This window comes from Actinia tenebrosa, unplaced genomic scaffold (assembly GCF_029948245.1).
Source record: "Actinia tenebrosa isolate PJP-AT-01 unplaced genomic scaffold, QUT_ActTen_1.0 PGA_scaffold16__25_contigs__length_10494907, whole genome shotgun sequence".
NCBI classification, from domain to species: Eukaryota; Metazoa; Cnidaria; class Anthozoa; order Actiniaria; family Actiniidae; genus Actinia; species Actinia tenebrosa.
In genome coordinates, this window is record NW_028292576.1 from 1185964 (window position 1) to 1209212 (window position 23249).

The 23249-nt window shown below is 43.7% G+C and overlaps 1 long non-coding RNA gene across 1 annotated transcript; it reads left to right on the plus strand.

Moving 5' to 3' along the window:
* Positions 1–709: 709 nt before the first annotated feature.
* Positions 710–21685, plus strand: LOC116293866 (uncharacterized). Its single transcript, XR_004196862.2, has 3 exons — positions 710–877; positions 19206–19268; positions 21548–21685. It is a non-coding gene; the product is annotated as an uncharacterized LOC116293866 (long non-coding RNA).
* The last annotated feature ends 1564 nt before the right edge of the window (positions 21686–23249 follow it).

Here is a 23249-nt window from a genome sequence, read left to right on the forward strand (position 1 = left end):
GTTCTTTGATTGGTTCGTTTGAGACAAGGGTAAACATAGCGGGAACAGCTGAAATTTTGCTGGCATTTCTTTTCGCCATTTCTATGGTTTCAAAGATTTGTTTACTAATGCCAACAAACTGAATTTCTTGTCACGACTGATGGCTAGGAGAACAAGACATCTTGGCTTTTAACCCAATCTCCACATGATAAGAATATCTGTGAATGGAGCTCAAATATTTCCTTAATGTTACTAGACAGTTAGACAGTTCTAGCTATTTATATCCCTGCGTTTTTATTTCTCAAAAAAAAATAATAATTTGTTTAATCATGAGACGCTGTTTGGCCTTGAGGAGCGGGGATGGGGCACTAATCCTCTGAAACTCTGGAAGAGAAATTATGTTATGATATGTAAATATTTAAAATTATTTTGCCAGTAATGACAGTTGCTGTTAAACTATTTTTCGCTCCAGAAGGCGATGATTTACGTTTTTATTTTCGCGGCCATAATGCCAGTATTCCAAGTTGCCACTCTTACAACACACAGGATCGTTATTATTATTACAACTATTATTACAAAAAATATGATGCATCTATGCGCCTTATTCTATACTAGACATTATAATAGCTTGATACAAGCTGTCCTGAGCTAAATTTCTTCTTATCCCATGCATCTTTCTATACTGAATGATTCATTCGTTCACTCATGTCGAACGAACCGATTCCAATTGGTCAACGGTTTCGCCTTAGCGCGCGACAGTAGACGGGGTGCCCATCATGGTTAAGGGGTATTGGCATGGTTTGCAATGTGGCTGCTTCGTCGTTGTGTTCGGTTGTACCAAGCACTCGTGAAATTATTGCTCCCTCCCACTCACCTCTCAGAAATTTGGAGGAGTATGGTAAGTATATCCACCTCTCTAGATATGGCGGGTACCAGGTGGCAATGGCATGGGCGGTGGACTGTGGACTGTGGCCCGGTTGCCAAAGACACCTCTACGACCACCGCTCTCCGAGCAGCAGTAAGGGGGACTCGCGAATCGCCGGCACACCCCCAAAAATGACACGGGTATAACCCGCACTTACGAGGCCCTACAGGGGGTCTTGCGCGATCGGGTGGCATCGCGAAAAGTCCTTACTGCTGCTATATTTGGGTACCGCAAACGGAGGTTAAGATATTCCTTAGATATAGATGGACGCCATCAAGAGCATACGAAACAAAACTGTGCGTAAGCTAAGAACTCAGGTGTTGGATCGCCTGGACGCCGACTTTGCCTTCACAACATTTATGGAGGGAGATACAGATGAGACGATGAACGAAGAAAGAGCAGAAAAAATTATCGACATGATGCCCGAAGGTAACTACCGTTTGGAGTTGACGTTTATAAAGTATTTAGACGGCGAGTGGATAATCGAAAAGGGCCGTAATCCTATTCGGGCGTCAGGTAAGCAAAACCTGTTTGTCTTAAGTGAAAATACGCGCCCGGGAGCGTTAGTAGGCATTGACATGATGTTTTACGAGGTCGCTTACCCAGTTACTGTGGTCATTTACGGTGCGTACGAGATTAAGAAGCCCGACGTTAAGAAGCTCAAACCAATGCGACATCCAGGTAACTGTGTTGCGAAGTTAGTAAGAGAGTTCTTTGAGGACTCCACCCGTGGTAGTAAGTTAACTTTAAAGAGAAGAGAAGCCATCAGAAAAAAGGAAAAAGACACTTATAAGGCCGGAGCCACCATAGACAACATCAAGAAGTTAGAGACTGCCTTAGAACGCCGCATACACGTAAAAGATATCACTGACGGGTTCATTTACCCAGGTACGCACAAATACGGAGGTAGAGGTGCCCCCATAATCATTTACCAACACAATGGACACGCTTGGCGAGAACTTAGGTTCCCCAAAAAGAAGGAAACTAAGGTCTATAAAGCTTCTCCGTTGGTAGAATTAGTCCACGAAAACTCCGTTTGGTTGATGGATTCGGAAGGAAGTCAGTTTATGACGCAGGATGGTACTCTTTACCGCCCCGAAATTGAACACCAACGCATTCAAAGTGCCTGTGAAACCTTAGGGGAAGACTTCTCAGACGAGGTCCTTAGCTCTCGTAGTTTGGACTTCTTAGCCGCAAAGAAGAGGAACGGATGGAAGTCCACGCCTAAGGAATTCGCCGACATAGCCAAAGCCTGTGTAGAGCATGGTCATGGAGGTCTGTGGAACATGGAGTATGACGAAAACGAATACGTCTCCTTAGACATGAAACACTGTTACCCCGCAAGTTTTAAAGGATTGGGGGATTGTAAGGAGTATTATGACCGCTACGGACATCCAGACTCACAGTTCTTTCGTGTGTCCTTAGACGGCAGCTATGACGCCCCAGCTACGGGGTTTGTAAGATTAACCTCATGGAAGTTAGCAAAGGGCTTACACCCCATAATTTACGCGTGGTATGGTAAACATTTACAGGAGAAGGAATGGATTCCCGTGCCGTTGTTAAAGTTCTTTGAAGAGCATAAACTTATGACGTACACCGCCCACGAAACCATATTGTGTCACTCCTCCTTCACAAAATGGTTACCTGAGCATAACCCCACCGCGCGGGTTGTCATAGGAAAGTTCACTCAGGGCGCAAAAGAAGGCGAAAAACATATGCAGCGACGCTTAATAACGGACGAAGGAGAGTTAAGCTTCCTCGTAAAGCGCGCACATGATGATGGATCGATGGTATCTGTGGAAAAGTGGAACTACTTCGTAGAAGGTCAAAAAGAACATAAGTGGAATGCACTGTGTTACTACCAAGATCACAGACCGCAATATTACCATTTACGCGCCAGTATGTTAGCATATGCGCACATTAACCTTCTTGCGATGCTGCTACGGTTCGACAAAGAGGACATACCACGTGTAGCCACGGATTCCCTGTACGTAAAGCCCGAAGTGTTAGAAAAGATGCAGGAGTTCTACACCGAAGACGAGTTAGCGGAAAGTGGTCAATGGCGCGTTAAAGACGAAGAGATAAAAGCCTGGAGAGAACGTGTGGAATATCATGGTGGACACACAAAAGGCGCCATTACCCCCACAGAAGAGCCATTACCGTTAGTTACGGACCCCATTTCCTACCAACGCTTCTCTTACCTTTACGGAACGGGTGGTAGTGGTAAGACCACCAGGGTTTTGGAACTCTTTCCAAAGATAAAGGTGTTAACTCCTACGCATCGTTTGGAAAGGGAATTAACGGAGATGGGTTACGACGCGCAAACCTACCACAGCTTCTTTCGCTGGAATGGCCAAAAGTGGGTACCGGAGGCAGTACACGACATACCTCCGATAATACTTTGGGACGAGATTTGCACCGTTCCCTTGGAAATACTGCAGGAGTTCGTAGACTTCCTAAAAGGGAAATGCCAGGTGATATTTGCTGGGGATCCATGCCAACCTCCTCCAATAGCCGGAGAAATGCCCCACGAATGGTTAAAAGGAATGGTAGACCACTGTGAAGAAATCAACACCGACTACCGCAGCAAAGACCAAGTACGTAAATTAAAGGCGGAATTAAGGGGCCTTAGCGACACGAAACAAAACAAGATACTACGTAAGCACATACGAGCGAAGAAATACGAGGACTTCCTTTACACATGGCATCCAAAGGATCTGGTGTTAAGCAGCAAGCGCGCAGCACAGGCCCGCATACAGAAAGACCTGTTCGAAATACACCAGGAGCGCTTTCCTAGTCATTTGGTGCCTGTTTGCTACAAACCCCACGATACCCGCATGCAAAGAAGAGATGTCTGCGTACCTGGTACCGACGTTCAACTGCAGAACGCTGTAACGCACGATAAAGCCTGGGTGCCCATAGAAAAGGTGGAAAGAATTACCTCCCACCCAGACTGGCGCTTGGGTTATTGCATGACAGTCCACAGCGCGCAGGGACTTACCATGAAAGAGACCTTATGGATCATAGACCAGCGGCTGTGTTGGAGTAATTTGATATACACCGCCGTAAGCCGCGTAGAATATGCCAAGCAACTAAAAAGAGCCTGGGGGCCGCAAATGCGTTACGATAAGACACCGGAAAACATAGCCGAAGAAAACATTGCTAAGAAACTCCTTCGCTACAAAAGACACGACGAAGAAAAAAATATGACGTTCGACCTATGCGTGGACGACGTCTATAAGGAAGGGGCAAGGTGTGCCAAATGTAACATACCTCTACTATGGAGGTTTGACCCAAATGACGATCAGCAGTTCTCCGTGGATCGTATAAATAACAAACGCGGGCATTGTAGAGGCAACGTAAGACTGACATGCCTAGAGTGTAATCGGGCGCGTGGAGCAGCACTACTCTGAGTCTTTGGGGACTATGAGCAGCTCTTCCTTGACGAATCCGCGACTTGGGCCATCTAGGTAATACAACACAGGTTGCCCTTCCTTGGTGACGGACTTCGAAATCTCATACGTTTCCAAAGACCAGTTAGGATCCGTGGCTCTCTTATTGCCGCCTTCGAGTTCCCCCGGCTGATAGAGGTATCTGACCACTATGTTGCGGGGTAGCTTTTTTTCCTTCAGTCCGACCGCCCTCGAACTTCTGACGTAGGACTTGTGTTCCACGTGTTTCTTCTTCATAGCATCCTTGGGTTTCATTCCCGTAGCCCTGGCCGCCTCGTTATTCAAAGCCGCGATGACCTGGGGGAGCCTCTGAGTCCATTCCCTGTTGCGTTTGGAGGGATCTTCCAGCTCTTTCCAATACTGGTACCCAAAGAGACGCTCGGCCAGGGTCTTATTGAATCTTTCAACGATGCTCTGACCCCTGTGGTACTCAGCTTCGGCTCTCCTAATCTTAGTGTCGTGGTCTTTCAGGGTCTTAGTAACCACGCCCATGAACTCCGTCCCCGCATCCACTTGCAGCAGCTTGGGCCATTTCAAGACGCGCTTATAAATCCTACCTAGGGCTTCTGCGACTTCCTCAGAATCCTTGCTGGCTATGGGTTCGGCGTCCTTGTATCTGCTTGCGATATCGACTACGGTCAAAGCGTACCTATAGGTCTTTCTTCTCACCTTGTCGTGCGGTAAGAAGAGCAAATCCGCCTGATGAACTTCATTGGGGGTATTTACGGTGAAGCTGGGCCTGGGAATGTACTTAGGCACGGGAAGATAAACCTGCCAGAGGGTTTGTTTTCTTAGCCAGTTCTTAGCCGTTTCTTCTGATACCCTGGCCGCGGTCGCGAGTTTCTTAATAGCTGACGCTCCTCTCCAATAGCCTTCGGGCCCATAGTAAATCTTTTTAAGTTTGTCCTCTACGCAGCCCATTATATGAATTCCAAAACGAGATTGATCTTGCGTCCGTTGAAATCCACCGTCTTTCCGTCCACTTTGATGGTGATGTTTATGCTTTCTACCAAATTAGACAAGTCATAGCTTAAAGAAATGGGAGCGTATTCTACTGGGTCAAATGGATTACCTTTGGGCAGAAACTTGGACATAAGAGAAGACTTTTCTCCATTGTTGTAACTATGGACTAAATCGCAATAGACTTCGTAAGAGGATGCGACTTTCCATTTCACATCATACGTACTGCCGCTATTTATCGTGGTACTAGTAAGGCCCAGGAGTTCTACCAATGAACTGTCCTTCAAATTAGCGCTTCCATTATTTTTCTTGAATTTCATTTCATGGGGTAATCCTGTGGTAAGAGTATATCCATGCTTTGCTAGCTCCTTAGCCAGTGTTATGGGGGTGTAATGGGAATCTGGTATTTTTGGTTTGGTGCCGGAAGTTCCGATGACAAAGCCATTAATTAAATTATACCAAGAATTGTACAAAGAGCAACTAACCAACCGAACCTTACAGGCTTTGATGGGGGGATTCAAGTAAGTGGTAAAGTCATTCTTGTCGCTTTCCAAAAAGACGATCATATATTACAGGGGACAAGTGCCCTTCTAGTGATCTGAGCGCAGCTCAGAGCAGATACGCCAAAGCTACGCCTCCTGCCAGCCCTGCGACTCCTACGAAGACCAGCTCACTATCTTTTTGTTTCTTAGAAGGCTGGTAGTAATTCTTAAACTGTGGCTTTCTCATTCTAAAGTCGGGGTGTGCTTGCGCATAGAGCTTAAAGGCGTAGTCTGTATTTTCGAAGTTCTTGTCTGCCTGCATCTTGTCTTGGTAGTTCTTATCCAACCAATCCCTGTAAGCTTGTCTTTTTTCATTCCAAGCCGCCACGTCCCTTTGATATTTCTCCAGCGCTAAGTCGTGCCTCTTTCTTTCGGCGGCTAATTCTCCGCTTTTGTCGCCTCTGACTAATCGATCCAAATACTGACCACCATAATTAGCTCCAGTGAATGCTAAAGCTGCAATAACTCCACCTGCGATTAAACTAGCCATATATATTACACCGTAGGGAGGTACTTTTCCTTCCGTAGGTAATCCTTTACCATGATAGCCCCGCCTACGGCAGCGGTCATCTTAGCAAAATTAGCAAAGCTCTTGCTTGGGTCTTCAGTAAAGTCTTCTTTGAGCACCTTTTTACTTACCCAACCAATACCCGCAACGATGGAAGTAATGATAGCTGCTTCTTCAACAGTTTTCAATAACGCGGTTGACATTATATTACAGAGCGAGAAGGTTATTACTCCATTTCAGGGATCTTACTTTTTCTAACAGCTGGTTCCACAGGTGCGTGCACGGGCGCGTGATATGTTGGTGGTTCTACCTTTTTCGTTGCCCGCCATTGTAAGTAGAGGCTGCCTGCAGCTATGATGACTCCTAACGCGCCGATGACGTACCCAGGATTAATGAAGGATTCCTCTTCTCTTTCCTCCCCCTTTTCTTCTTTTTTGGCTTTGTTCTTCCTATTCATCTCCGCGAGCTTCTTCCCCGCGGCAACTCTGCCTGGAGATTTAGCCTTGGTAATCTTGGTATCTTCTACGGGAGCCTTTTCTGGTTGTTCTTCGGTGCCACTCATCTTATATTAAGGGACTTGAAGGACTTGACAAGTAACTTGATGACGACTTGACAATGACTTAATAATGACCTGACTAAGTACTTACGAATGACTTGACTAAGTACTTACGGTGACTTGACTAAGTACTTACGAATGACCTGACTAAGTACTTACGAATGACTTAACTAGGTACTTGAGGCGACTTGATCAGGTACCTCAGCAAGTGCTGCCTGGAAGACCTTTTCAACGTCCCTGTCCTTCTTAAAGTCCTTCCAAGACGTCGTAAGTTCCTTCAAGTCGACATGCTGAGCTACGTGCAAAGCCGCAGAGGCGACTGCCATTAACTTACCGCACTTCAAAGACAACCACCCACAGGTTATCTTAAGTTCTTGAGCGATGACATAGTCCTCGCTAATGTCCTTCCGCAGTTGCTCCACGTCGTCTATGGGCAGCGCGAGTCCAAGCAATTTAGTTGCAAGTCGGATAGCGGAGTCTGCGACGGCGTCCGTGGTCTTACTTGCAAGGGCGGCCTCGTACCTCTTATGGAACTTTTTGACTTCCTCTTCTGACAACTTGTTAACTTGCTCATGGGTAAGTTCCTTGCCTATCATTTCTTTACACTTCCCCGAAGACACCAGGATGTTAAGTTGTTCCTTGAGGTTACTTTCATCTAGCTGCGTGGGGACTTCATCTAAGAGCTGCTCAATCTCCATATATGTTAATGGAATACGGAAACCTCAAAGAGAAGATCATCTTGGAATGTTGGTGCGTTTTTAAATGCCGCATGTATTCATGCAACTGTTCCTTGGATATCTCACCGCCGTAGTCGCTTAAGATGGTTTCCAGGTCACTCCGGCTCGGAGTATAAAATACGACCAGGGAGCCTATGTTTTCCCTGAAGGGCTTAGAGACGCTGGTAAGCTGCTGCGAGAGCAACCAAACGCTGATATTGTCGTGTCTACCGCTGAAGGCGAGTTTAACGAGCTCGGAAGTGCGCCTTTTTACGTCGTCCCCGCAGGCAATGTCATCCAGTATGAGTAAAGTCTGTGTATCTTTAGGGAATTGTTTGTGCCAGAACTTAAGATGGCTGGATAACTCGTTAGGGTCTAAGATATCTACAAAGAAGTCGTCATCTTTCACTCCTATGCCCGTCCAGGTGCGGTTATTCACGTAGGTGGGGCAAAGCAGCACTATGTAGTCGAAGCGGTATCTAAAGGGTCCTAATAGCTGCTCCACGACGAACTGGGTCTTTCCCCAGCCGGTGGGTCCTACTATTAGAGCGTTACAGGGCATGTGATCTGGGTTCATTATATCCCTTCTTTCGAAGGGAACTTGTTCCCTGATATATATGGAGCCAGTGGAAGCAGTGCAAAGAATTGTCGCCGACGCAAAAGATAAAAGAGACACCATAGAAATGCAAAGGGAGGAGATAGACCGGTTAAAAGAGCGCGTGCAGGAGTTGTACGATGAAATGTGCGGTCTGAAGCGTGCAGAACGGTTTGGCGCGCTGATAACGATGGCAACGTGGGCTAAGGAGTTCGTTAAGGACTTCATGCGATATCCCCCGTAGAATGTTGACAATAAGGTTAAATCTTTGTTAAGTATATGTGGAAACTATTTAAAAAGTGTCTCAGAATGTTGACAATAAGGTTAAGTCTTTGTTAAGGATGCCTGGAAACTATTTCAAAGAGTGTCTCAGAATGTTGACAATAAGGTTAAATCTTTGTTAAGGATGCCTGGAAACTATTTCAAAGAGTGTCTCAGAATGTTGACAATAAGGTTAAATCTTTGTTAAGGATGTTAAATGGAGGCTAAGATATTGTTAAGTATATATGGACTGCTTGTTGTGTAAGAAGGTGTTAAGCACCAAACAAAGACTTCAATACCACGTTCGTCGCGGCGTTTGTACAAAGAAACCCCTTAGCCGCGCTTGTAAGGATTGCGGTAAGGAATTCAGCACCGTTCAAAAGATGCAACGACATCAGGATAAACGCATTTGTGGGCTTTGTAAGGACTGTAATAAGGAATTCCACAACCCCTTCGAAATGCAGCAGCATCTGAAAAGGGGCGTCTGTAATCGAACCAGACAGTGTAGTTTCTGTAATAAGATACTTAGTAGTCGTCAACGTTTACAGACGCACCGGAGAACGCATGATTATAGGTTTCTCTCCCGCGCTTACGACTTGGAAGGCGTGGATTGCTACCAATGTGCGGATTTGATGTGTCGCTGCCCGCATAAAGAGGATTACTTAAGGAATCGCATAGATTACCATAAGAAGATAGTCCGTACTTTCCCCTCTTTTGAACGCGCCGAAGGCGTTCCGTGGACTAAAAGGGAGTATTGGAGGCAGGAGTGCGATCGTTGTGGTTGTGTTAGAGAAGAGGAACATATCTTCAACTGTCTTAACAAAGATTTAACCTAAACGTCAACATTCTGAGACACTTTTGAAATAGTTTCCAGGCATCCTTAACAAAGATTTAACCTTATTGTCAACATTCTGAGACACTTTTGAAATAGTTTCTGGGGTGTCTTAACAAAGATTTAACCTAAACGTCAACATTCTAAGACACTTTTGAAATATATGATACGCAAGGCTGGGCGAAGGAAAGCGTGCAGGACTTCATGCGATATCCCTTATAGTGGTTATTAAATCCTTATTATATATGGAGTGCACGCGGTGTAACAAGGAGTTCAGCAGTAAGCAAATGTTAAAATACCACCTGGAAAAGAAGGTATGCGCTAAGAAGGCACGCGAAAGGCGTTGTAAGGAGTGTAATCGACTCTTTAGCAGCGCGCAGATGTTGGATTACCACGTGGATAACCGCGTTTGCCTAAAGAACGTATGTGAGCGCTGCGAGGAGGACAAGAACGACGAATGGCATCGACATCGGTGCCGCGGCAATTACGACCTGCTGAGCGTGGCTTGCGAGGAGCACGGCGACGTTGCTGCACGATGTTGTCCCGTGGAAACCCAAAGGAAGTTAACGCCCCGGAAGAAGGAAATTGACCAGCGCTTTGCGGAGTTTGACTGCGTTGAAGGCGTAAGGTGGGAAGATAGGGAATATTGGGAGGCAACTTGTGAGCGCTGCGGCTGTCAAAGGAGCGGTCAACATATTTGGCAGTGTTTGTATGAGGGTCAAGGCGGCTTTAAGGAGTACTTAGATCGCTTCGAAGCTTGGCATGCTGGCAATGAGGCCGCAAGGAAAGCCCGTAAGGATTAGTAGGCGGCTTAAAATAGTAAAGTAGGGTTTGTGCAAAGAGTCTCAAATCCCATTCTTATTTTTATTTATTATTATTAAGGATAATGAATAATAATAAATAAAAATAAGGACCCCTTTTAAAGGGCGCTTGCATAATCTAATAATAATAAATAAAAATAAGAACCCATTTTAAAGGTATATGCTAGCCTACGCAGCCGCCGGATTCCTAATCACCCTTTCAATATATGGACTGCATTACGTGCGAACTACCAGCTGATTGCATAATCCCTGAAATCCCCACTCCGCGTAAAAAATACACCTGCCTTCATTGCGGCAGTTCATTTTTCGAAGGATCCTTTGTGGGGCATTGGTGCTCCGCGGATCCTAAAGCGCAGCGGACCCTATTAGACGTCCTTACGAATGCAGAGGACTCTCGGGCTCATACTTGACTACGTCAAATACCCACCTGCCATCTTTTTTACCATGACTCATAACATGGGTAACGTCCTGCCCTTCAATAGCGTACCTTATCCTATCAGGCGCCCAAAGGGTGTATGTTCTTTTTTTATTCTTTAAGACCAAACGCAGGCGGTCGATGTCTTCGAAGACCACGTAATTCTTTATCTCGTAAATCTCCCCCACGGTTAAATCCCTCCAGTGCGTTTGTATGAACTTTAACTTGTTAAATTTATCCTTGTCCATATATTCTATGAAATATCTTTAAGTGTGTTGCCAAAGTCTCACTGGTTTTAAAGACCTTACAGCACCACCTGCAGGGAATTCGTAGGTGTTCAGCATACGCAGTGATCTCCCTGCAGATGTGGTCGTAGTCGTTGCTGATCATTACTTTATAACCGTTTTCTTCATACCTCTGTAAGAGTAGTTGCTGATCCTCAGATAACCTGCCGTTGCCTTTCGGAGTCTTTAGCTCTATACAGAAACCGCGGTAATGTGTGTGCGCATTCAAGATCATTAAGTCGGGTTGGCCGCGTTGATATCCTTTCTGCCAGCACTTTATACGTTTGCCGTCCGAATCCTGCAGTTCACCTAGACCAGGGGCTATGAGCATTTGGGGGTAAACCCTGCGGATGTAGTCCACTACCTTTTTATGCAGGTCCAACTCATTTTCTATTTTGAATACCAACTTGTTTGGACCGTCAAAGCGCCTTTCTATTTCATACTTACCTGTTTTCCTGAGGGTAGGGAGAACTTCCTCTAAAACCCAATCCTGGAATGTCTCTGCCGTTGGCATCTTAGAGCTAAATATCAACTGATACAACCCAGATTCAGTTACGTACAGGGAATTAGGCTGTGAATAAGAGGGGAGGCGATTCACCTCCACTCTAAGTTTGCTAAGCTTTACCTTGTATTTATCGCGAACATGCGCCTTAATTGCATCTTTTGGGCGCTCGTAACCCAGCGCTAGCGCCACTTCCTTTGCTTTGAAGTACAAAGTTTCGCCTTGCACTATGCATTGCAGTTTGGTTTCGTTGTTTTGAAATACGCGAAGCATTGTATATATAGCATATTTTTTATGGCCATCAATAGGCAACGCTCTTTAGCTGATTCATTTCTACGCTCAGTTGCGCGTCAGACACCACGAAAACGTAGCAGTTTATTTTGTCGCCGTCGCCCGCACTGGCGTTCTTGGTGCGCTTGATCTCCAATGTTATCCCATCCTGCGTATTTACTAAACGTAAACCCTGACCATGCAGGTCTTCGTCGTTGATGGTGCGCATGTCAATCCATAACGCATATTTGTCCTTAAAGAATTCCTCGGGGCTAATTTGGTCGCCAAACTTGCGCATGACCTCTCTGTACACGTCTGCGGGCTTTATCCCCTGGGAGTAAACCTTGTTTGGGACTCCGTTGATATTCACCCCCACGTTAGTAATGTTGGGGTTGTGAAAGGCCTCGGAGTCGCGCTTGCCGGCCTCGTAGGGTTTGGCAAACACCAGCATCAACCCCGTGAGACTTCTTCGTGGGAGGTTAATGCTTTGGTTGATAACCTCATCCGTCTTATCCAGGAAGCTGAACGTCTTATACATCACTACGTGGTCGTAAAGGAATGCCTTTCCGGCGCTATATTCCATGCCGGCGCTACGGGCCAGCTCTTCGCTGTATACCGTTTCGTACTGTAGCTCTAAGTTGGTGATAGAATAGGGATCCACGGCTCCACTGATTGCGCTGTTCATGCCTCCATATGACATTCGTAGTGTCCGCCAAGGTTACTTCAAACTGTAACTCGGATAACTGTCTTGGGTAATACACGCCATGACTCGTAATCACTTCGAAATCCAAAGGGATAACGTACTTGCTACCATAGGCGGTCTTTACCCTCGTTGCGTCTGCTACTGCGGTTGCTCCGCTGGAGTCCGTAGGCGCGGGGTTAGTATCGCTGCGAAGCTTACGAAGAATAACGCTTCCAATTCCCTGCTCTATCTTTTGTGCACGGTCGAAGGCTGTTAGCCACAGATCCTTATACGTGGTGTACAAATCGTACCTATTCAAATCCAAGAGGGATTCCCCTGCGAACTTGATTCTCATCTTAGAGACGAGGTTCCTACCCACATTATTGACGGTATAGCGCTTGTCCTTGGTGCTTGGTTGTATTGCTAGGTCGAACCTTAAAGCCAGGGTGCCAGGAACTAAGACTAGGTTATCCGTTAGACGGGGCACGCCCACGTACAGCGTCTCCCCCGGCTTTGCGCTGGATGGCGTGAATGTGACCCGGTGAAAGGTGCGTTCTGCTTTCAGTCCGCCAACCTGCTTAGATAATACGTTGGGGTTTAACTTTGAGCTTATCATATATAATGGAAGTAGAAGGAACGGATTTTGACCCCCTTACCGAAGAAGGCCAAGTCGATATTAACGACGAAGAATACGATACGTTAATCCCAAATGACGACGTGTCCCGCGAGTATATTTGGGATAGGCTTCGAAATAGGTTCGGAAGTAGGGCCCGCGAGGCCTGGCGTTCCTTAAAGGACAAGTGGCAATCGAGGAACCGGGGGAGATCTATTCCGGAGTACTTGGAATTGCAAAACTTGGATTCCACAGACCTAAAAACTGAAATGCTAAGGGGGCTTTTAGACGACGTAAGGGAGAAATTTCCAAATGTGGACTTGGCCCGCCTTAATTTCCAAACCGGAGATAAGGGGCAAATTCAAATCCAGTACCAAGGAAGGGATAAGTGGTATAATCTCTACCAAAGGAAAGACTCCGACAGGCTCACCAGTAATCTCCCAAAAGAAATCAAAGACGCATTAGGAAGGCCTAATTTGGTGGAAAGACTAAGAGAAAACGATGAAAACACCAGCGAAGTCTTTGAAAAGTTCAAGACCCTAATGCAGCGGCAACAAAAGGGCATCGAAGCAATAAGGGAAGTCGAAGGACTAAAGGAAACAATGGAGGAAAGGGAAGCAGATTACATGAGACAAAACCGACTACTTCTCGATGCTCAAAAGAGAGAAATTAACGATAAAAACCAAAGAATGATAGAACTTAGAGAACAAACAGACAAAGCCCTGCGCGATAGGAACCAAGCCCAAAAAGCCTTCGAACTTGCCCTGCAAGACCTAGACATAAGCAAGGAAGAAGCTAAGAACTTACGTACCACCATAGCTGGCTCTTTAGAGGAACGGCGGCAGTTGGTTGCCGAAATTAACACTAAGGAGGAGCAAATCCGGCAAAGAGATCAGGCTATCGAAGACCTGGAGGGGCAAATAGAGCGGCAGCGGGAAATAATCAACGACCAAGCTCGCCCCGAAGAGGAAAGGGAGGCAGCCCAAAAGGAAGTAGAAACCCTTCAGGAGAGAGTTGCGGAATTACAGGCGCAAAAGGACAACCTGGAAAGGGAGTTGGGGCTTACCACCAAGGAAAAGGTAAAAAGAGCCCTTTTGAAGTATAGCGTTCCACTGGCATTTGCGGTCGCTATTTCGAGCGTAGTAGGAGTCATCCTATCCGCACTTAAGGCTACGGGCGCGGGCGTAAAGAAATTAGGCAATGGGCTGACGGACTTGGGAAAAAAGATGGCAGCCGGCTTGCCTGGGCTGCTGGGTTCGGTCGTTTCCTTGGCACTTAGGGCCGGCGGAGAACTGCTAAAGTTTGTGGGGAATAACATTTGGATATTAGTCGTAGCTATTGGAGTGGTACTCCTGAAGAAGATGAAGGGTTAATCTTATCCTTGTGTATTACTGGGGGCTTATCGTCGTCAGGCATCCGAGGCGTCCTCGACTGGGGATAAGTAAAGATAGTATTCGCGCCGCCTTGATAATGCGGAACTAGCGGCATGGCGGTCATAGTACTAATCGTCTTATGATTCCAAACAGTATCCGGTAAACCACCCTTTTGCGTTATGGCATTAAATACAACAAAGCCTTTAAGGTGAGGCTTATTTGGAAAGGTATCGCTGGGGCGAACTTGAAGCTTCGCATATTGACAATTAACTATCATGTGAAAAGTTACCGGCTGTTGGTTTTCCCTGGTAGTAATCGCGCCTTCAAACGTAAAGTGTGATGGGTGCCTATTATTTTTCTTTTCCCTATATGGTAATAATGGGGTGTTGGTCTCATCTACGATCCTAAGTCCAAGATTACAGCTATTCCATAGGTTGACGTTAATGGTACACATGATCAATCCCAAGCCTCCAACCTTTACCCATAGGTGGGTATCGTACCACTCATCCCCCTGGTAGTACTCCTCCCCTAAATGATAAGAAAGCCAATCCTCCTTCGCGTGTGGGTTCATATATTTCAGGGGATAAATTCCCTTCTAAAGACTAAGCGCCGTTAAAGTGCTAATAGTTGCGTGGTTATACACGGTGTCTCTCTGATTTTCTATGCTATTTACTGTAACCTTTCCAGTATCGTCTACTCTTATTTGTAACTTTACCTTCCCATGACAATCAGCAACCATATGAAAAGTCCAAACCGATAGATTTTCGGCACTGCCGGGGTTGGGCTCTACGGAGAAATGCGCAGGCTCCCTGTTGTTTGTCTTCACACGCATAGGCTGCAGTATGCCATTGTCATCCAGAAACCTAAAGCCCACGTTGGAGTGACTACTCGTGCCAATGCAAATGCTGCATATTATCAATTTCTTTCCTGAGTAATTCAAATTCACGGACATGCCCGTGACATCAACCCAAGATGCCTGGTTGTATTTTTTCTCGCCTGTGTAAGTCGTATAAACGCAATCTACTCCAGCTACGTAGGGGTTGTTCGTCGCCATATATAATAGCTCAGACCAACACCCGCGACTGCTAGGCCGGCTTTTAGTAGGTTATGGTCATATTCCTCTTCTTTTTTAGGCGCTCGGTATACTTCTTTTGTTAGCTGCACTTTCTTAGGTGGTTGCGTATGGTGCACTTTTTTAGGCTGTTCAACAAAGTGCCTTCTAAGAGTGTCAGAGTTCACGTCGTTCACCCCAAACTTCATATCCTTAGTAGCTCGTTGAAGTTTGTTGTTGTATCCTACTACAGAACCAGTATTTATAGATAAATTACTAGGCATTAACCAACAACCCGGGGCTACGGCATAGTCCAGTCGGGCCTTAGAATTTTGTATAGCTAGTTGGTAACGCTGTACGCCCTTGCTAATGTCGCCCTCCAAGATCGAACTTTCGAATAAGATCAAGGCTTCGGCTCGCGTTTCTTCCGCGGCGCCCGTATTCCCCACTATGCTTGATCGGGTATTTACTTGGGCTCCAAGGATAGAATACACGTAAGCTTCTATGCTGCGGTTCAAACGGGCAAGGCCGGCTTTGGTTAGTCCTTTACCTTCTGGGGGTATGAAATTAAGATATTGCTTTGTTTGCTCGTCGTTGGTAATTCTAATGATCAGCGGGTTAGCCCCGGCATACTTACCACCCTCGTCTTTGAACAGAGGCCCGTCTCTAACTTCCTTAGTGGTCTTAGCATTTGGTTCGAAGAAGGTGCTACTGTCGTGAGTTTCCTTATGATATCCCGTGTTCCACCGTAGATTCAATGCATGAACTTCCTTATCACTTAGCACATGTCCACCAATCCCCCAATAAGCCCAAATATGTCCCAAACCATTGTTAGCACCCGCGGTACATCTAAAATCCTTCCCTACAACGCCAAACTCCTTACAAAGTCTGTTATAGGCCGGAACGTTGTATTTATTATCTCTTGGATAAAACGCAGCATCTCCTGGCAGCGCAATGACGCCCATCTCATGCAGTATTCGCCTCACCGTGAAGTGGAAGTGAAACATGAATATTGAATTCTTCATCAAGTTCGCACTTACCCCACAACCGCTAGTGGCACACCAAACCGCAAAGTTCAATTGCGGCGGCCAATAACGCATGTTAGGACCACTTAACCATTCATGAGATTCCTTAGCGGTGGTATGAACAATGGGCACGTTTTTGAAGATATCTTGCACCTTTAACGGAAAGGAATGATTGTTAGAGACCCGCATGTTCAACGTTAAGTCAAGGCTTGGGTGTTTATCGAATGACACCGCGGGTATCGAATAAGTACTGGTACCCAGCAATAATTCCTTTGACCAACCTTGCGTTACCATGGGATGCTGCACAGGTACCGTAGGCGTGGAATGCTGAAGCTGATTGTCTATCTGATCAACCAGCGTTGGCTCCAAGTCCTCATTGCTGTACATCCTAGAGCCGTTATAGTAAATCCCATCGGGTCTCCTTTCGAACTTACTAGGGTCTGCATGCGGAAACATCTTCCTAAAGGCCCTCCAATTCCAGTAGTCCCGGTTGTCGTGATGTGGCTGCTCCTCAATATCATTCCCAAAAGCGTCGTACATTAGTATATAATGGATGTTATACCATCAGCACCTCCACTTTATCCTGAACTTCCTAAGGAGGGCCCCAACGAATTAAATGCCGAGAACTTTCGTTTAAACAAGGCGAACTTAATCCTGGCTTACTTAGAAGGGCAAGCGAAACACTACGAAGAGGTTAGAAAAAAGTACGCCAGAGCCCGAAGCATACTACATAAAATCGCGATAACTTCCGGCTCCATGTCCGTGGCGTTAACAGGCACCGGCGTTGCTACCTCACTCACCGGACCTGGAATAGTCGTTGGCGTTCCTTTGGCCAGCGTTGGAGCCGTCTGCGGCATCCTTTCCGCTGTTACGACAGGCATTATAAAGCAATTGTCCGGTAAGATATCCAAGCACGACACTCATATAGCCCTAGCAAGAGCAAAGGCTAACACCATCGCCGACTTGGTGTCTCAGGCTCTGCGGGACCGCCGCATAGACGACGTGGAGTTCTCTTTGATCCTCGCGGAGGAAAAGAAATACGGGGAGTTAAAGTCGGGTAATAAAAAAACCATCGTAAAAGATCTTTCCGAGGAATCTCGCAAAAAGATCTACCAGGAGGCAAAAGAGGAACTCCAAAGAAAGCTCGCTCAGTAGACATCTGCTTTGAAAAAAGCGCGACGGGATTTCATCTACACATTTCATCTTCTCGGAATCCATCCTAACAGCGGGTGGTTGGGGTCTATTTTGTAAAATATTTCGTAAATTACGTCAGGGTAATAAGGAATATCCTTATCCAGCCGACAAAACATCCACTCGGCTCTGCTCATATCAGAAACCTCGGGAATAGACTTACCGGTAATTTCAGACAAAAGATAGGGAATAGCTTTGTAATATTTCCCTAGTTTTAATTTTTTCAATGTCTTCCGTAGACTTTGTGGGGTTGGCTCTTCTAAGTGGTCTATGATTTTCTTCCTTACTTCGTTGTCTAAATATACCGGATGTAAACCTTGGATATGACTCATCCAGTCCCTGAAGTATTTTATTCTCTTATAAGGTGTTTTCTTACGACCTCCATTGGCGTAATATTTCTCTCTGGTAGCATTTGGTACGGCATTACGAATATTCTTACCACACTCGTAACACTGTGCTGACGTGTCGTCTTCTATTTGCATTTTCTTACCACAACACCAAAAGGGTTCTGGCTTGGGTACGCTAACTTTAGGTCTTAGACAAATTATGCAAAAGTCGTTAACGAACTTCTTACATTCGTGCATCGTATATTTATAAGATATTTTTTACCTCCGTTCGCGGTACCCAAATATAGCAGCAGTAAGGACTTTTCGCGATGCCACCCGATCGCGCAAGACCCCCTGTAGGGCCTCGTAAGTGCGGGTTATACCCGTGTCATTTTTGGGGGTGTGCCGGCGATTCGCGAGTCCCCCTTACTGCTGCTCTCCGCGGTGGCACTCAAATCAAACTTAAAAGACGAACAGACGCACTATTTGATTTAGAGCATTTTGAACGACGAAAATATTTAAAGAAGGTCGTCTGAAGTAAAATGGCGTGACCGTATAAAGACGGGCAACAGAGGAAGAAAGTACGAAACCTGGAATTTCCTTACTAACGAAATATGTGCATCAGATAATCAATTCACCTTTTGCAGCTCAGTAATCACGTACTGATTAATTTCACTTATAGCATATGAATGAACATTTCTATTCCATGGGTGAACTGTCGAGCAAACACACTTTCTACAACCGGTTTCGAGAGATGGATCGTAATAAAACCACTTTTCGTTCGTGACACACTGGTTGCACTTTCATTTCACTTTTATCCTTTCATTCAGTTCTTTACAAGTAGCTAAAAAGAATCACATTAATTTAAAATAAATATAGAAGTTTTGCTCACCATGCAATACAGACACGTGACCGTTAACTGTAAAGAGCCTATAATAATAATAATAATAATAATAATAATAATAATAATAATAATAATAATAATAATAATAATGGAACTTATATAGCGCACATATCAAAATTCATGGCGCTACACAATAAAAGAAATAATAAATATTAGACGCATGTTGAAAACAATATTAATGAAATGTCACATTTGATTGATGTTTACTTTGAACCAGAGGAGACAAAGTTCTTGAACAAATGAGTTTTCAGTTCATTCTTGAGTGACTGGATTGAAGAACTTTTCCTAATTTGAAGTGGGAGGTCATGCGACAGTTTGGGTCCAGCAACGTAGAAAGATCTGTCACCACAGGTCACCCAGACGAGATCTTTGTTCTTCTAGATTTTTTTTATTATTTTTAATAATTTATTTTGTTCTTCTAGATAATCCATGGCTGTAGATCTGAGAGCGTGCAAAGTTTTTCTCAATTTTATAGCATCAGCCAGGTATGGGGGAGCCATATCATGCAAGCACTTGTACATAATAAGCAATATCTTGAATATAATTCCGAAACGGACAGGAAGCCAGTGCAATTTTATCAAAACTGGAGTGACATGATCAAATTTACTCGCTTGCACTCTAATCTAGCTGCACAGTTCTGAATATACTGAAGCCTTTTCAAAAGATATTTCGGGGCACCATAGTAGAGTGAGTTACAATAGTCCAACCAACTTGGAGGTGCATGAACCACACTCTCTGTAGTAGAATCAGTAAGAAACTTTCTAATTCTAGCAATGTTCCAGATGAAATAGAATGAGGACTTACAGACTTGCTTGATATGTTCATGGCAACGCAGGAACTTATCAATTTAAAATCATATATATATATATATATTTATTTATTTATTTATTTTGCCCATCTTAACACATGATAAAGTAAATTAAAACTGTCGATCTTATTAAGAGGAAGGGTTGAAAATAAAGAGCTTGAAGTGGTCGACGTCAATGGTGATAATGAATAAAGATGAAATGGATTTCATTTTCTCTCCGAGGAAATGAAATAAAATTTGCCAAAATAGTAAGAAACTAAATTCCGCAAAATCTTAATTGAAAAGCAATCTGAATAAGATGACTGTATTGGCTGTCATTCTGACATGTTTACTAGTAAAGCAGAAAATTAATGAAATAACCAGCCTTAACTTAATAACAATACGTATATTTTAACAGAAAATAAATTAAGGTAAAGTAATTTTCTCGAAAACAATAAAGTTTTATTACCTGGTTTATCTTCATAATTTTGTTAAAAACCTAGCCTCGACTGTTTGGATGTCACTAGCTATCATTATCAATTAGAACCGCAGCCCGAATAGTCTAAGAACTGGCATTAAATTAGTTCATACTTAAGTCGGTTTTCTGTTATGTACCCGCGCTGTATGATTAATTTGGCTTAACTGTACTTTAGATGTCAGGTATTTGAAAGCCGAGGCAACTGAATTAATTAAGCAGGGAAGAGAGCGGGGCTGATGAATTCACATACATATCATCCCTGGAACAAACCTAATATCAATTAGCAATAATTAATTCGAGGTTGAGGAGAAAAACTGGATCGATTCGTAATTGCAATGTATTGTAGAGTGTTTTAGGAAATAATTTCCATGATGGCTTCTATTTCATCTAACTGTGCAATAATGCACGTACTGTAATTTAACGCCAGAACCTACCGAGTTTTTCATGGCTAATATCACTGAGCTACCGTTAACTTTTAAAAACTAATTAATCATAATTACTGGGTTGCCAGTTGCAGTCAAATCTAAAATGGGTCATGTTTTTCCGTGTGGTCTTTGCGTCATTAATCAGGAGGCAGTTGCGGGCAAATGAAACAGGGATCACGTATATTATCTCACAATTGTCAATTATGTTAAGAAAATGACTGACTAGGGGCGGAGCTGTAGCCGTATATCACGTGTCGCAAAATGATGTCTATGCATGTTTGTTTTCCGTTGGCTGTTGAAATTCAAGGGTTAGCGAGATTTTATAAATTTAACAATTAAATCTTACCGGAACGGAACTGATAGAGTAATACTGACGTCTCGGTCAATATATCCACCAAATCCTAACCGGTGTTGATTTTAGTCTCAGATTAAGACACCACTTTAATATATGTATGGCTACAAGGCAGAACTTTGACACATAATACGAAAACATTGCCCTGTCAAGCGCGACATCTGCTCTGGTTGCCTCCTATTAAACGAGTTTGTAATATCGCTTCCATTCGCAAATTTTCACCAGTCATAGTCAGTCAATCGTTTCGTAATTTTCACGATTGTTGCCCGCGGAAATATCAAAGTATAGTAATGTAAATATTAAAACAAGGGTTCTCTTTGATATCTAGAATCGCATTTGGGATAATAGAGAGTTTTAGATTTACGTTCACGGCAAACGTGAAACGTCAGTTGACCAGTAAAAAAATTCTTTTAAATTACTGAAAAAGAATCGCAAAAAAGTCCAAGTAGTAGAAAAACAAAAGAGTATTTGCGCTTGGTGAAAAGGTTTGTAAAAGGTAAAGTAAAAAACACGAAAACTATGAAAACGTGGTCACGTTTGCCGTTTGCGGGGAGAAAAAAAAATCAATCTAAAACTCTCTAATAACTCCACAAAAACCTTCGAGTAAACATAAACGAATTATATTTTGGGGCTAAACGTACTTGCTTGAAATCCCTGGGAAAAGCAGGATTTCCCTATCGAATTTGTTCCAGCATCGTTATTTCATTTCTCTTCTATACCAGCAGAACCAAGCCAAACCAACTAGCAAGCAAATGAAGACTGAAACAACATTTTGACTAAATGTAACAAAGTCGTTTACGAAGAACAGTGCTTCGGAAATGTTGCAAAATGCTGAGACTTTTTTGCGCCAAACAAGTTTAATTTCCTATCAACTGATCTTCATTAAATCCTAGTATTTTATATACCGAGTGTTCATTGATTAATTCGTGAATGACAAGGAATGAATTTTACTTCATAAACGCGATGGACGCGCAATTCCTTTATATGAGGCTCACAACTTCAAGGTCAAAATGACACGACGTTTTTTTTCCACTTCACACATATTTTAGCAGTTCTAGATAGCACAATAAACAAATGATTAATTGAGATCCGAGTGTTCATCGTGAGAAAGTAAAGCATAGCAACATGAAAATTTGAACTTTGCTTATTAAATTTATTTATTATTTTGCTACAATTTAGGGGGTCTGGGACCGAATTTCAAAAATTAGAGGCTAATGTCGCCAATATTTTTCCATGTGTCATTATCGTATATTTTACTGCTTCTATTCTGGAAATGAGTAACTAACCATTACACATATAATGGGCCATTCAAAGTTCCGACTCTCCTTAGTTACCGTTGCTATGTCCTGTCCCACAAGCTCAACAAATTAGTTAGAATATCTCGGACTTTTTAAAGTTTTAAAAAACTCTAAAAGCGTAAAATAAATCATATTATTACTTCAATTGTTTCATATCCTGAGAGGTTGTTCATGGCGTTTATTACTGTAACGTAGAGTCGACTTACTTTTACATCTCATCGTTTTACTAAGTGTTAAAATTACTACACAAAAAACCACAACGATTCCGAACTGACCTGTCCAGGTATCTCACTCTCACGTGGCCACACACACTCAGCACGTGATCACTGCGTGATCCAATCTTAATGTCAACTAATGTTTAAAGTGTCCGCGACAGTAATTGGCAATTTTTTGCTATTGTCTGACGGAGTCGGAACTATGGATTGATTTGTAGACCATGAGGGAGAGAGGTCTAATTGTTTTTTTTTAAAACCCAGTATTGAATTAGTGAATTAAATGACTGGCAAACAATTTTGAAATTAGGCCGACACTTTTCGCTACCTAGCGGGGTCTATCACTAATAGACTACCAGTGCCTCAGCCAATCAGAGCGCAGCATGTTCGACTACCCAATTTTGTGTATCTATTAAATTTCATCGAAGATGAATACTTTAAAGTGTGCACAAATGATCTCATAAGTTAAGTAAATGAAGAGAGGAGCTAGAATCAAGTGTCCGTCTGTTTCGTTTTGTAATTTTATGCCAACCAAGAAGTGATGAGATGTTGCCTTAAAGGATGCGTGGATCAAAAGAAAGTATTAAACAGATTTCTATTATTGCAATCAGGCTTGGATCCAGGAATTTGTTATGGGGTGTCCCAAATAAAGAAATGTTTAAAGAGATGTTATGCTTTTATCAAAAACGAGTATCGAAGTAATTGCGGCGTTTTGAAATACCTTTCACCTTTGACGTCTTTTTGATTACAATAAAAATATTAAAAAAAAGTATAAATACTTCAATATATAATTCGAGGAAGGCGAAGTGAATTGAATATGGGGTCATATTTATCCGAGACGTTAGTGGCGAAGTAAATATATACATCTTAGACCCGTCCACACGCAACCGGAAACTTTTGTATCCGCAATTTTT